The 11,567-nt window shown below is 41.4% G+C and overlaps 1 long non-coding RNA gene across 2 annotated transcripts; it reads right to left on the bottom strand.

Moving 5' to 3' along the window:
* Nucleotides 1–294: 294 nt before the first annotated feature.
* On the bottom strand, nt 295–11,558 carry LOC146893642 (uncharacterized). Of its 2 annotated transcripts, none has more exons than XR_015003282.2 (3): nt 11,238–11,558; nt 10,113–10,213; nt 295–5,974 (listed from the first exon to the last, which is right to left on the bottom strand). It is a non-coding gene; the product is annotated as an uncharacterized LOC146893642 (long non-coding RNA). The 2 variants fall into 2 exon arrangements; XR_015003281.2 differs by lacking the exon at nt 295–5,974 and adding an exon at nt 7,838–8,783 and having other exon boundaries at nt 11,238–11,556.
* Nucleotides 11,559–11,567: the final 9 nt, after the last annotated feature.

The raw sequence follows: 11,567 nt of genomic DNA, 5'->3' as shown, positions 1-11,567 counted from the left end.
AAGAAAATAGTTTTTGATGAGAAAGTGTTTTGTACAAAGATTTTATACTAAAGTAACAGTTTATTCAAAAAATGGAAATAGACCAAGGAGGTCAAAACTTGAAGGCTAAGTATGTTGCAAAAAGGTTGTGAAATGGTAAAGATAACATGGGTGTGTTTACTTCAAATGATTGAAATTAGGGGGTTGTTAAAATTCATAAGGCCAAAATCCAATGCCCTTTGATACAACACATGCTAGACTCTTTGCTTAAAACAAATAAGGTTTTCTTAAATATTGACCTGTCCTTGATAATGTTTACAAAAGACTGGCTTTGAGAACAAAGATTTTGTTTTATTCTTTTACTAATGAGTAGTTTAAAATCTGTGATTAGGTTGTATCCAAATTCTGCATCTGTGTTTTTTCCCATTGGATGAAACATTCACTTGCTGGCTGCTTCATCGGCAGCAGAAAGAAAAGAAAAAAAAAACCAGCTAAAAACCTATTGCAAGGAATGATTCCTACTTGCCACCTTCCTGATAATTTACAAAACAATTGTACAAACAGTTTCAATGGATAATACTTAAATCTATTTGTAAAATTTGGCTTATGATACTAATTTTTAGTTGTGTCTATTGTTGTAGGGAGACCACTTGTTTTCTGGCCGCCCGGCAGCTCAGACCTGAAATAATCACACAGAAACTATATTATTTAAATCACCACTTGGCCAATCACTTAAGTGTATTGCTAGCTAGTTCTCACATCTAGTATTGACCCATTTCCAGGATTTTATATTTTACCACGAGGTTTGTGACATACTGGCAAGGTTCCAGCATGTCTGTCTCTGGCGGCAGCTCCATGGCTTCTCTCCAGCTCCTCCTTCTTTCTCCCAGCATTCAGTTTGGTTTTCCCTGCCTACCTTTACTCCCCGTGCAGGCCCAAGACAGTTCCTTTATTAATCAATGGAATTCACAGTGTACAGAAAGGAATTTCACATCAGTCTACGATCTTCAACCTCTGGATTGATAGCTAAACAAATGACACTAATTCTTCTCAAAATTGACTAAAGCTCTTGATTTCCTTAACGAATAAATAGTGGAGACCTAGATAAGTAAATAAAAGATGTAGTGGGCAGCCTATAAAAATACGTACAAACCTAGATGAACCACCTTGATTAAGAGGAGACATACACTATTGTAAGAGACTTAATTTTAATTACAACCAAAAATTCAGAATCCTTTGCAGTTTTTCCACAGCAAGATCCTGGAGAAAAACCAAAACCATGTTCCTGGGATGAGCTCTCCTTATCCAAATTATACAAAAGATGTCACTCTCCAGTTAAAATAACATGTGTGGTGTTTCATAACTTAAGATCTCATGTTTCCTGATTAAATAAGTATTGAAGGTATCCTATGGTACAGTTAGCCAGGATTTAATTTTTTAATATTTGTATTTGACCAATAAAAAGTAAACTGACAATATTGCAAAAATGAGTTCTCTTTCTGCTTACAAAATAAAACATGATAAGATTTGGTAATGGCTAGAAGTAGTGGCTCAATCCTTTAATCCCAGTACTCAGAAGGCAGAGGCAGGCAGATCTCTATGAGTTCAAGGCCAGTCTGGTCTACAGATGGAGTTCTAGGACAGCCAGGGCTATGTAGAGAGATCTTGTCTCAAAAATTAAAAATATTTGGTTATGGCCACAAAACCTACAAGTCTTAATTTTTATCAGGTCTGACCTCTTGTTTCTACCTTTTACTAGTAATACTGAAATGTTATTTGATTTCTTTCTTTTTTCTTTTTTTTTTTAGACAGGGTTTCTCTGTATAACAGCCTTGGCTGTCCTAGAACTTGCTTTGTAGAACAGGTTGGCCTCAAACTCACAGAGATCCGCCTGCTTCTGCTTTCTGAGTGCTGGGATTAAAGGTGTGCTCCACCATGCCCAGCCCTGATTTTACTCTTAAAGTAATTTTCCACTTACTTTCCTAAGCTCAAGTCTGATACAATACCAAGGTAATAGAATAGATCACATTATTATCCACAGATGAGAGTTGTAGTTATTTAGACATTAAAGACTAATATTTTCCAAAAATAGCCACTTACTCTATGTGAGGTTGCTGCTATAAAATTAATATAGCTAAAATAAAAACTAGAATTAAGTGTTAAATTCTTTTAAATATTTTTTCCTGTTTTGGGGGGTTTGGTTTTGTTTTGAGACAGAGTTTCTCTGTGAAACATCCCTGGATATCTTGGAACTCTCTTTGTAAACCAGGCTGACCTCAAATTCACAGAGATCCACCTGCCTCTGCCTCCCAAATGTTGGGATTACAGGCATTTGCCACCACTGCCTAACCCTTTAAATACTCTTAATATCAAATAAAATATTTCATAGAGTACAAGTACCTTTAAGCACAAGGAGTAATTTTTTTAAAACAAAAAGTTGAGTTTTAACATTATATTATATTTATTTTAAACTAAGGAACTTTTAATTGTGCATGTTGTATATGTGTGCATGTGCATATGTATGTATGTGTGAGCGTGTGTGCATAAGTATGTATGTCTATGTGTGTACACGTGTGTATGCATGTGTATGTGTGTGCATAAGCATGTGTGTCTATGTGTGTACATGTGTGTATGCATGTGTGTGTGCATAAGCATGTGTGTATATGTGTATGTGCATGTTGTATATATGTGTGTGCATAAGTATGTGTGAGTGTGTGTGCGTAAGCATGTATGTCTATGTGTGTGCATGTGTGTATGCATGTGTGTGCATGTGTGTGTGCATAAGCATGTGTGTACATGTGTATGTGCGTGTGTGTATGTGTGTATGTGTGGGTGTGCCTGTATATATGCATGTGTATGTGTGTGCTATCTTCAAATCGTATCCATTCCAAACCTTTTCATAACATACTTAAGACTCTTAGTTTTGTTCTCATCTTTTCTTTTACATTTTGGAAAAACTCTTTAGAAAAAAAAGATTTAACATAAAAACCCTTCCTTAACATCATGAAACAAAGCAATACAATAAACAAATTTACCAACTTATTAAAAGAAAGTTGACCCTGTAAGCGACCTGAGGCAACCTGTGAAGATTGTTCTCTACTCTCTTGATCCAGAAAACCCTACAAAATGATGGAAATCGAGAGGATCAAACCTTCAGGTTCACTTTAAGAACACCCGTGAAACTGCCCAGGTCATCAAAGATTTGCATATCCATAAAGCCATCAAGTATCTGAAAGATGTCACATTAAAGTGGCAGTGTGTGCCATCCCGACGGTAAAATGGTGGAGCGGTGTGTCCCTTTCCGACGGTACAGTGATGGAGCGGTGTGTGCCATTCCAACGGTACAATGGTGGGGTCGGTAGGTGCGCCCAGGCCAAACAGTGGGACTGGAAACAGGGTAGGCGGCCAAAAAGGAGTGCTGAAATTTTGCTGCACATGCTTAAAATGCAGAGAGCAATGCTGGACTGAAGGGTTTGGATGCAGATTCTCTCTGGTCATTGAACACACACAGGTGAATAAAGCACCAAAGATGCGCGACGAACTTACAGAGCGGCTGGATGAAGCCGTGCATGCGCTCCCCCGCCACATCGACATGATCCTCACTGAAAAGGAACAGACTGTTCCAAAGCCAGAAGAGGAGGTTGCACAGAAGAAAAGGACATCCCAGAAAAAAAAAACAAAACAAAAAACTGAAGAAACAAAAACTTACAGCACGGGAATAAATTCAGCATAAAATAAATGTAGATAAAAGTAATAAATAAATAAATAAGAATTGAATCTAAATTATATTTATGATATAGCAAGCAGATAATCTGCTCACATTTTTCCTAATCTGAAAAGCTTTCATCTTTTACCGGTCTTAGGCAGGTTCCATTAGTACTTGGAATTAAACTAGTGGTTCATAAAACCAAATCAAAAGTCATGAACCTGGGAAAGGGATTAAGGGATGAGGTGGGGTTGATAGCAGTGGGAGGAAGACAAGAGAGGCTGGGAGGGAGGTGAGCGAAGGTAAGAGGAAGAATGTAAGCAGAACACATTATATACATGTATGAAACTGTCAAAAAACAAAATCAATCAGTTAAAAGGGTTCTTTTACATATTTTTTGGTCTTTGTCTAACAAGAGTCTGAGAGTTAGAGAACATGACACCCAGCAAGGTCTTCCAGTGACCATGAGCAGCGCACTGTCTTGTGTAAGGAAGAAGGCAGAAGAAGCAAGAGAAACACACAGGGTGCCAAAACTCCTTATGTTAGACCTGTAATTTAGTGTTGTGTATAAGATAAGATGCTTCTCTGGAGAACTAGAGGAGCTAGCAGCTCCTTTCAGAGGACCAAAGGCAGAGAGGGAAGAGCTGCCCAACCTGGCCACCTGAGCATCTGCAGGATCCACATGGTGGAAGGAGAGCACGGGCTCCCCCATCTTGCCTTCTGACCTCCACATGTGTGCTATCACACACATATACACATATGCACACGAATAAATAAATAAATATAATAAAAATAAAGTAAACCTGAAGAAATAGAGTGAGAACCCAGTGGCTCAGGTTAGCTAGAGCCAATGAGAGCAGGCTAGACCCACAGCATTTGCATACTCACCATTCATAAAAATACAGCCTGTCCAAAAAGACGACAAAACTCGGAATGACATTTTATCATGCTGTGTCTGTCAGACACTTGTTAATATAGCCAATAACATTACATACATCATTAGATCGTCTTCTGTTATAAGCATAAATATTAGACACAGAGACCCTACACCCAACCTTGACTTTTGTGGACAACTCTGGGTTTGCCTTAATAACTTCAGGATGTTTGTGCTTCTATGCTAAATTAGATCTTGAAATTTATGATATCATAATATTATTTATAACAATGCAGTATCTATTAACGATGAAAACTTACATCTTTATTTTGCATGAATAGCAAGCTTAACATTGGCAAAAATACATATGTATTTTGCACAGACAAAGCCCAGAAACCACGTAGAAGTGTCTTTGCATGTAGGCCAACCCTTTGTGGTTTTTTTAATTAAAATTTAAAAATGTGTGTGTGTGTGTGTGTGTGTGTGTACATGTGACACAGCACACATATTGAGGTCATAGAGCAACTGCCCTTCCGCCATCCGGGTTCTTCAGATCAAACTCAGGTCATCAAGCTTGGTGGTAACACGTTTACCACCATCTGGTTAGGCATCTCACCTTCCTTTACGTTTTTTAAATATTTTTAATCTTTTAAAATTACATTTTAATTCTTCCCAACAAAAATAGTTCAGACAATTTATGAGAATTTAATAAAACCGTATCTTAACAATGTAATCACCTTTTAAATGTAAGACGTTAGTTATATGTCCCTATAAACCCAGAGTGGAGAATTTGACTTGGTTTTGTTTTTTTTGTTTTTTTTTGTTTTTGTTTGTTTGCCTTAGTTTCCAGAATTAACATCTGAAAATGCCAAATATAAACCATTATTATATATGAGAAATGATTCACAGCAGGCATGCTCACTCATTCGACAAGATTATTAAATGGAAACAAGAAGTGGATGAGCAATACAAACAGCTGATAGAGGGGCAGACGGACGGCAAGCACAGTCAAATCAAGCACGTACGACATCCCGCAGACACACCTGGTGTGACTCAAGCAGTGACTCACGCAGTGACTCAACTGGGAGAGCAAGTGGAGTGTCCTTACTACAACACCCCACTGGGGACGGAAACCCTGCTGAAAACAGTCACGCTGGGCTCCTGGCTGAAGATGTCCAGGCAAGGTAGAGCGTCCTCCTCATGGGTGAGCTTCTCTCCATGCTGGGCTCCTGACTGAAGATGTCCCAGCGAGCCTGAGCATTCTCCTCATGGGTGAGCTTCTCCCCTCTCACTGGTCCTGCAGCCACGTTTACCCCACGGGATGCTCAAGAATCTCCTCTGGAAAGGGCTAACAGCTAGCCTCGCTCAGGGATGCGATGTGGATACAACCCTTCGCTCTTTGCTCTCCTTTCTCCCTGTCATAGAGACAAGAGGAAGCCTGCCTCAGGAAACACAAGACTGTGAGACAATCGTGCTTGAGTCTGAGACCAAAAAAAAAGCTTGTCTGTTCTTCGCAGAGTCAGCTTTCATCATGCACACACGGCACAGGACGATCTGCCAATACAACTCACATTATGCTAGAAAACCCAAAATTAACAGCTAATTAAGAGAGGTTTTTCCTTCTTTTTATACAAAGGTGTTTGGTGCATGTGTAGATGTGTGCTATACATATGCCTGGTGCCCATGGAGACCAGAGAGCATTGGATTCCCTGGACAGGAGTTAGAGACAGTAGTTGTGAGCCAACACATGGGAGCTGAGAAACAAAGCCAGGTCCTGTATGACAGCAGCAAGCACAAGCACTTTTTTTTTTCTGAGACAGGGTTCCTCTGTAGCTTTGGAGCCTGTCCTGGAACTAGCTCTTATAGACCAGGATGGCCTTGAACTCACAAAGATCCGTCTACCTTTGCCTCCCAAGTGCTGGGACTAAAGGCGTGAGCCACCACGCCCAGCTCGCAGCAAGCACTCCTTCTGAATCTTCCCTTCTTGCTGTTCTTCCAGAGGATCCACATTAGGTTCCCAGCACCCACATCAGGCAGTTCACAACTGCCTGTAACTTCAATTCCAGGTTATTGAATGTCCCCCCCACACACACAGTGATGTTTTGCTTGTGCTTTAACAAATAAAGCTTACCTGAAGATCAGAGTGCAGAGCTAGTCACACTAGTTAGCCACAGAGAGCAGGCAATGATGACACACACCTTTAGTCACAGCACTCAGGAGACAGAGGCAGACGGAACTCTGTGAGTTCAAGGCCAGCCTGGACTACACAAGATTGAATCAGTCTAAAAGAGAAACAGCCAAGCAGTAGTGGCTCATACCTTTAATCCCAGCACTGGGGAGGTGGAGACAGGAAGTGATATGGCTGGATGGAGAGAGGAATATAAAGTGGGAGGAGACAGAAGCTCAAGGTCTGAGGTTTCATAGAGATGGCATTTGGTGTGAGGATTAGGAGAGACAGGATCGCCCAATCAGTCTGAGGTTTTCGTAGAAGTGAGAACTAGTGGCTGGCTGCTCTGCTTCTCCGATCTTTCAGCATTTACCTCTATATCTGACTCTGGGTTTTTATTAATAAGACCAAGTAGAATTTGTGCAACACACACACACACACACACACACAAAATCAAATCTTTACAAATAAACAAATTAATATTTTAATTTTAATATCTGTATTTTTGTCAGGTCTGAGATCAATTCCTTGCATAATGAGTTTCTAAAGTCTCAAATCTTACAATTAAGTCTTAAATGTGTTACTTTAGCTAGGCTTGGCTACGGATGCAGAACACCTGTCTTTTCAAAAGAGGCAAAGGCAGAGAAGGGGAAGAGAGCAGGGAGGGATTAGGCAGCAGACAGCAACCCTGTGATGATTTATTTTCACTGTGGACTTGATACGGAAGCACGGAGCTTGGTGTGTCTTTGAGGAATGTTTAACTAAGGAGATAACACACCCTGGATATGGATGGCACCATCCTTGGGCTGGGAATGTGGACTGAATAAGGAGAAAGTAGAGTTGAGAACCAGCTTTCATCCTAACAAAATCCCTCCAACCCAGGAATAAGGCATCTTCTGGGACTTTCTCATAACGTTGTGTGTGGTGTTCTCCCCGAAGTCACCACCCTATAGGGCAGAGGAGCAGGTTTTCAGTAAACAAAAAGAAACAAGTTTATAATAATCAGAAGTCACAGGAAAACACAGAATTTAAACATTTAAAAAGGGACAATAGAAAAATGAATGGTAGCTAATACGTGAACATTCTGAAATGAGCAAAACAACCAATGACTGAAGACAAAAATAGCAGTCAGTGGATCATAGGCCAAGTCAAGCACAGCATGAGCCCTGCAGACAACTCTCCATCATCCACTCAAAGTGGGAAGAGACAGCAGGCCACAAGGGACCATGAGTGTCTGCTCCAAGCGGGTCCTTGGGGCCCCACATTTAGGTACCAAAACTGTCAGCACAAAAATGCAGTTGTCTTAAGGAAGTAAGAAAACGGGGTCAACTGGGTGGTGGTTGTGCATGTCTTTAATCCCAGTCAGTATTCCGGAGGCAGAGGCAAGCAGATCTCTGTGAGTTCAAGGCCAGCCTGTTCTACACAGTTAGTTCCAGGACAGCCAGGGTTGTTACGCAGAGAAACCCTGTCTTGAAAGGAAAAAGGAAGAAAATAGGGTCAAATATAAGTGACCGTGGTCTGGGGACACAGGCTCAGGTTGCTCTGACAGATATGTTCTGTGGAGGTGAATACATAATTCTATCAATTATGGACAAAGAGAGTCATAAATTGACACATCTGTCAAATACACAAGCAGGGACCACAAGTAGGTAAGTTACAGCAGAGGGAGAAGCCCTACCATGACTTCAGGGGCCTCTTGATAGTGTTCTCAGCTGTGGGATCTGTGCAAACTAGCAGTCTGCTCAGAATACACTTCAAAGGTTCTCATAGTCATAAGACTACATAAGACACAAAGGACAATGAATGACATTCAAAAGCACTAAAAATAGAGAAAATTTGGCTGGGTTGTAAACATCCTAATGCCCCACAACTACTAGGTCCTACTCAGTCATTCAGGCTTGTAGATTCTTCAAGAGACGTGAAGTTTATTTCTGGGTACTTCCATCCACACAAGTTACCAATACTCTCTTATCCAAGCCCCTGTAAATAAACCCAATAGATTCATTGGTCTGCCAAGCTGAATTTGAACGGACTTATTCCTTTGGTCTGTAGGTGCCCTGTCAGAAGTAAAGAGAAGATTCTTAACATCGCCCTAGGAAAAGTCACACAATACATATAACCTTTCTCTATGTGCACTAACATAGACACATGTATGTAAACACACACACATACTTCACCCCATCCCACACATCATTTTATTCCCAAGACTGTTCATTCTGGCACTGGCCCATCCATGGAAACAACCAGCCAAACATGAGTTTAGGTCTGTGTAGTTTCCCCTCACAACCAGCTCCAGACCTCCCTGGCTTGCTTCCCATAGCGACCAAGCGTGTTCTGCTTGGTCCAGGCTGTGCTGTTGTGTGGGCTACTGCTGGAAACGCCTCAGGCCCCCTTTGGATTTCCTATAAACTATAGTCTAGCAATGTGGACCAAGTCCAGGTCCTGCCTAGTAAATGGTCTGTTAGCTGCTGTGGTGACAAAGGAGAAGCAAGGGATATCCTGGAGCAACAGCCTCCCCCAGAACCTCGGGGCAGAGACCTGGCCTTCAGTCCTACTCTGACATGAGCTGTTTGTATAGTCCCAGGCACACTTAACCTTCCTGGGCCTCATTCCCTCTTCTGTAAAGGGAAGGTGTGAATGTGGATGTTTCTAGAGCGATTTCAGCACAAACACAGCAATATCATCTCCTTTGTACCATATCCTCCTCTGAGACTCTGCTCCCTGAGGGCCGAGGCTGGGCCAAAATAGGTGAGATAGAAGGGGAGGCCGCCCTAGAGGGCAGACACAGTTGAGAGTTTCTCCTGTCTAGATCTGGCTTCCTCCTTTTAAGACAAAGTGCCGTCAACTGTGCTTTGGAACCAACATGCTCAGTAATTACAACACCCCGAGTGCTTTTCCTTTTTGATTAAAAAAGAAAAGCAATATTCCAGCAAACATCAAGGGCCTTCTGCCCTGCTGAATGAGAACTTGTCTGCTCAGCTCTGCTGCTGTGAGCAGCACCCACCCTTTTTCATCACCCTCTGCTAGGATCCTAATAATACCTGTTTGCTCAGTAGCCAGCTGGTTTTGATAGCTTTCTAATTCACTGGTGGGTTTTGTTGTTTGTTTTTAATTTTAGATCTGGGGGCTAGAGAGATTGCCCAGTGATTAAAAACACTTGTTCTTCCAAAAGACCCACATGGTGACGTACAACGGTCTGTAACTCCAGTTCCACGGGATCTGATACCCTCCTGTGACCTCCATAAACACTGCGTATTTATGGTACAGGTACATATATGTAGGCAAACACTCACACAGTGCCTTAGTCACTGTTCTGATGCTGTGAAGAGACAATTTGACCAAGTCTGTTCTTATAAAGGAATGCATTTAATTGGTGGCTTGCTTACAGTTTCAGAAGCTTAGTCCGTTACCACCATGGTGGAGAGCAATCATGGCAGCTCTCAGGCAGGGAGGTTTTGGAGCACTAGCTGAGATCTGTGATCCTGATCTGTAAGCAGAAGACAGAGACTGGGCTTGACATAGGCTTTTACAATCTCAAAGCCAAACCCCAATGACACATTTCCTCCAACAAGACCACACCTCCTAATCCTTCTAATCCTATCAAAGAGTTCCCATCCTTGGTGACTAAGCATTCAAATATATGAGCCTATAGGGGCCATACTTATTTAAACCACCACATGCACATAAAATAAAAATTAATAAATTCCAGAAGCTGGGCATGGTGACATATTGCTGTAATTCCAACCCCTGGAAGTTGAAGCAGACAGATCTTAAGTTTCAGGCCACATACAGACTCTGTCCAAAAAATAATTCTAATACAAATAAGTGACTGAATTTGGTAAGAAAATCATTTTTCAAAACCCTCTTCCACTTTCCTCTGCATAAGTTGTAACCATGAACAATTTGATAACATTCTCTTATACCAGCATTTATATGATTATTTCTTAATCCTTCACTACAGACATTTTGATCACAATATTTCAATGCTGTAGGATGATGAGCTGGTCTCTATTCACTAGATACTGGTAGCATTCCCTGAGATATGACCGCCAAAACATTGCTAAATATCTCCAGGGGACAAATCACACACACACATATTCACACACACCCTTTAATACCCACATCACCACTCTTGTTCAGGATTACTAGAATACACACATGCACGGAGAGAGAAAAAAGTAAATAAAAACAAGAAACGAGAAAGCAGTAGAGACAGGGATCAACAACTACAGGCGATCGATTGACTGCAAATTTCAAATTCATATTCTTTCGTTCCGAGTCTTACACGAGCTTTGTCCACTCACTCACTTTTTACTAATTCCAGTCATCAAGTGTTTCTTGAGTAGCTATAGACCAGTAACTGTGCCATCAACGAGAAAACCAACGAAGCTCCCCCAGCTCCCATCTCAAAGGCAGTAGGAATGAATGATGGAGTCAAATGTGGGTGATCGCAGTCCTGGAACACAGGTTCAGGCTGCTGTGGAAAACCCATTCCCTGCAGAAGAGCTTACCCGAGAGTCTTTAGTCACAGAGCAAGACATTTCCTACATATGTTGGTGGAGCCACAGGTTGATGGGGTGACCGCAAAGTTGAGAGAACGCCGCTATCAGTCTCGGGTGCTCCCTGATGACATCTTAGCTTTCAGATTGGTGGGCGCTAGTGATCTGCTAAAAATACTTGAAAGCTTTGAGAGTTACAAGGGTGTTGGTCAGATATGGGGTAAGTGAGGAATTGCTTTCAAAGGGACTAAAAATAGCCCAAGGTAAACTGGCTCTGGTCTCCAATGTTTAACTCTCCACAATCATGAAATTCGGTCACTTGGCCTTGTAGATTTTTTTTTA

This window comes from Myodes glareolus, chromosome 7 (genome assembly GCF_982192425.1).
Source record: "Myodes glareolus chromosome 7, mMyoGla1.1, whole genome shotgun sequence".
NCBI classification, from domain to species: domain Eukaryota; kingdom Metazoa; phylum Chordata; class Mammalia; order Rodentia; family Cricetidae; genus Myodes; species Myodes glareolus.
This window is presented reverse-complemented; position numbering and strand designations above follow the sequence as displayed.